Below are 4,567 nucleotides of genomic sequence, written 5' to 3' on the forward strand. Positions count from 1 at the left end.
ATAGTCGGCTTTCCATAGTAAATCGGCCCTTGCGTTAAACAGACTGTTTTTTTGAAGTGAAAACTTCTGTAGCGGCGCTGGGCACTTTTTGAGGTGGGGAAAAAATGATAAACTCAAGACAGCGTAAGGCGATCACGTGACCGTAAGGCGATCATGTGACCGTAAGGTTTAGATGGCCACTCATTTAGATGGCATTTAAATCAATAAAGAAAAACTCAATGACATAATTCAATAAAGCGACATCTTGATGATATCGCTAATAAAAGTGAACTCTAGTACTGGTGAATAAAACTCAAAATATCATGACCAAATATATTAAGATGCGAGGTCTGCAAGGTAACTTTACAATTTCTATTCGAATTTTAAACAATTAACGCTATAAATTTGAATTTCAAATTTTAAACAAGCTCACCAACAACCTGCGACCAGCAATTTCCTAACTAAAGTTTTTCAATAGAAAGGAGGATGGATCAATTATACATAGTGCTGCAGACATTTTGGACTAGTCATTGAGTTTTCACTTCTGTCGGCACTCCCGGAGTGCAACCTGTTGTTTTTTTTTATGGCTACCTTTTCTAGTGAAGAATATTTATGCTAAGTATCAACATCCTATTTGTGACATTGTGACAGTTTTTCACTTTAAATGTTTTTTTATTGTCATAAAAAATAGAAAACTAGGACAAAATTAAAAGTTCAATATATTTTTTGCGATTGTTAAGTAGTGACACCCCTAGATTTTTTTCGGATCGTAGGTTATGACCGACTGGTCTACTATTTGCCAGAACATCAAAATTTTCCGGGTGGTACTTCCTGTCAAAAATCAGCAATATGTGTCGTCAGCAGCAAACCGACTTACTATAATTAAACATCAAAATTCCATTTCATAACAAATAAAATGATAAAAATTCATGTCGCGGGGCGAGGTAATGAGAGTCGGGGCGGGGCGGTGCGTGGCCGTTCTGTATGATAATACTATTACTTATTCTGTGATACCGGATAGTAATTTTGCTTGATTTTGGGGTAAACAAATTGAATCTAAAAACAGTCACAGTCATAAATAATAAATACTTAGCTCATTCTCTTTCAGTACTGCCAGGTATACATAGAAACAAGAGAAGCCACGCACAGAACAAGTTGTGTATATGAATAAACCTGTCTCTAGTCCCCACCATTTAACTTTCTAGTATGTTTAAAATATTCATAGTACGGATTATTGTAATAAGGATAATTGTACGTTGACAGACAGACGGACGGGCCGACAATATAGTTATTAGGGGTTGCAAATATTCGAAACTTTCAGGTATTCGAATATTCGACTTTTTCTGGCGAGATATTCGAATATTCGAATAATTATTCGAATATTAAAAAAAATAAGAAAAGGAAAAAAAATCGGTTTATTATCGTTTTATTCAAAAGCTTTTTCCACATATTGCTAAAACTAATGATATTTTGCAGAAATCCACTTAAGTAATTGACTAGATTTTATCATCCTACTCTGAGATGCCCACGTTTATAAAAACAAGTAAAACGCTATAATTAGGCGTTTTCAATATTTCTAGATTAGATAGAAACTTTTATTATAAATGGGTCGTTGCGTGAATTAATATAACTTTAACCATCCAAACACGTACGTAAAAGAAAAAAATAGTAGGGTTTTCTGATTTAAATATTTTAAATTAACTTCTAGTCACTCAGAGGCCTGTAAAATGGCCTTTAATAACATTGTATTTTAAATCTTTATTGACTGTATTTGTCTTGGCAAGTTTAGTTTTGATTCTTAATGGTCGGTTTATGATATAAATTATATAATAGGTATTGGAATATTTAAGGGAAAATGTTGACCGACTACTGGGTGGATTATTCGTTAGCTAAATGTACATGGCTAGATTACCTAGTTGGGCAGGTTTAGTATGATCAAATTTGCAAGTTGCGATAAAGTGCAAGGTTTAGACTAAAGGTACGCTTGTACTCAATAAACAGAATGAGAATTTAACTTAAAACTTGCGTAACGTTGCTTGTACCTAGAAAAAGCATCAGCCGCACCGTAAAAAAAACATACTTTTTGATTTCGTTTTCTTTGAAGGTTTAACTGTATTCACGAAGCCTATCGAGAGGAATACAGTAAAAACATTATTTCCTTCGCATTTGGTTACCTACCGTTCCTCATTCACTGTAAATACCCGGAAAAACACACAGAAACTGTAACTATAGCGGATGAAAATAGATTTTTTCTGGTAATAAAAAATATTCGAATATTCGAAACCTGAGCGACCGAATATTCGAATATCAAAACAGGTCGAATATTCGACATATTCGAATATTCGAATATTCGAATTGCAAGCCCTAATAGTTATCCTATAAGGGTTTAGTTGTTTCCTTTTGTTTTGGGGTACCCTAAAAACAAGTTGAACATAAAAAGAAATGTTATATTACACTTTTTATTTTAATAAATATAACAAATTGAACAACTTACGTGGCAGATCTGGTACGGGCCTGACTTTGGGCTTGGAGATGTTGCTCAGCGGTTGGTGTTAGAGCCAGTCCTATTTGGGAACAGCTGTGCTTTGCTGACCTGTTCACAAACAGTATAAACAATATAGTAGTAGAGTAGGGGAGGAAAAATGCATCGGCACATATAATACGAGTATAACTGTGCATTATATAAGTACCATTCATTCTAGTACATTCTTAGTTAAGTAAAGAGTAATAAAATCGAGTCATTTTATTTTATATAGTTATTTCTACATAAACACAGTAGTCCATTTAGGTAAATTCAGTGTGTTTAGCTAAGTAATTTTTTTGTTCATAGAAATATCTAATTCAAATTAAAGTTGTAAAGGCCAGCCACACTTACCCCACACCCACACATAAATATATCCTTATGTATAAGTAGAATATGATAGGTACCTTAGTGTCCCTAATTTCTTGCCCCATATTGAATGTCTTCTGGTAGGCGCCAAACATGTCATAAACGAGCACATCTCCGCTCTCCTGCACACACAGCAGCTGCTCCCCGTCCGACCAGCCCATGTGGACCAGGACTCCGCTGTTCCACTGCAAATATCACAGATGATGGTATGTTTCAAACTACAAAGCCTGGGTCAAATCCTGGTAAAGGCATTTTTCATTTGTGTAATATGCTAATTGATTCAGATGTTTAAGCGTGAAGACAGACAGACTGCGAGTAGGTACCTCTTTAGCATTTCTAATATTATTTAGGGATTAAGAATCAGGGATATAAGAATACAGAGGTTAACAGGACACTTGAAAATGTGTGGTTAACAACATTTTTAACTTACTGTTAACAAGATTTTTAAAAGGGAATTAAGATATTAAAGAAATTACTTACCAAAATCTTTGATATAACATTCCCTACACAGTTGTAAATTGTTATGACAGGTTTGGCAGTGGTTGCAATCCTGCCAAACTGCTTCCGGTCCCGCACCACAGCAATAGGCACTCTGTACAGGGCTCCACTGATGATCATGTTGTCTAGGCCCTCATCCATGGACCAGTTCATGTTGTAAATTTCTAAACGCCTGTAAAATATTACTTAAAGAATTTAAATTGTAACAAAAAATAAAAAAATGGTTTCAGTCATGTAAAATACATTTGTAGTTATTTTTTATATGTTTCACTATTCTTCTCTTTCCGAATAGACTCTAAGCTAAATTTTATTTCTAAAATGGCACCTATGGGATGGTGCTAAGGATATGGCAGTACTCCCTTTCTAATAGTATATTCCCTTTCTAATATATACTTATAGTAAGTGTATGGTGACAAGAAAGATGCCAGCTCAGTTGAGACTTTTTACAATTTAATCATTTCTAACAATGTTTATGCTAATTGTTAATAGCAAGGTATCAACCAAACAAGGTATATAACCACCTGTCTGCTTATTATATTTTGGGCACCTGCTGCATTAGTATAATTTTATTAATTCAGTGTTTTTAAGTATGAAAAATTATGAAGATATAATTTAGTATGATTCCTATCCATCCGCTTTTACATATAAAACGCTCACGCCCCGCCCGGAAAACGCGCCTGTGTGACGAAGCCTTTAATCAGTCAGTTTTTTAGGGTTCCGTACCCAAAGGGTAAAAAACGGGACTCTGTTACTAAGACTTCGCTGTCCGTCCGTCTGTCACCAGGCTATATCTCATGAACCGCGATAGCTAGACAGTTGAAATTTTCACAAATGATGTATCTCAGTCGCCGCTATAACAACAAATACTAAAAATAAAATAAAATAAATATTTAAGGGATTTTTTTGCTCTATTTTTTTTGATGGTGCGGAACCCTCCGTGCGCGAGTCCGACTCGCATTTGGCCGGTTTTTAATCATTTGCAAATTTGCAAACCACATTTCACGTCAAAATGGCCGCGACACATTATTCCCCAGACAAGCCTACAATTTAAACTTTTAAATGGATAATAGATTTGACGAACATCTTTAATGAAAATGAATGATTTTAGTATAGAACAAAATTAAATAATTATTCTGCTAACAACTATTATTTTAATTTAATTACCTATCACCAACCCATACCTATATATGTTCAGGCAAT

At 34.6% G+C, this 4,567-nt stretch overlaps 1 long non-coding RNA gene across 1 annotated transcript; it reads right to left on the reverse strand.

Moving 5' to 3' along the window:
• Positions 1-2,545: 2,545 nt before the first annotated feature.
• LOC134805787 (uncharacterized) lies at positions 2,546-3,440 on the reverse strand. The gene is made up of 3 exons (XR_010146394.1): positions 3,350-3,440; positions 2,908-3,054; positions 2,546-2,572 (listed from the first exon to the last, which is right to left on the reverse strand). It is a non-coding gene; the product is annotated as an uncharacterized LOC134805787 (long non-coding RNA).
• Positions 3,441-4,567: the final 1,127 nt, after the last annotated feature.

Source organism: Cydia splendana, unplaced genomic scaffold (assembly GCF_910591565.1).
Source record: "Cydia splendana unplaced genomic scaffold, ilCydSple1.2 scaffold_63_ctg1, whole genome shotgun sequence".
NCBI classification, from domain to species: Eukaryota; Metazoa; Arthropoda; class Insecta; order Lepidoptera; family Tortricidae; genus Cydia; species Cydia splendana.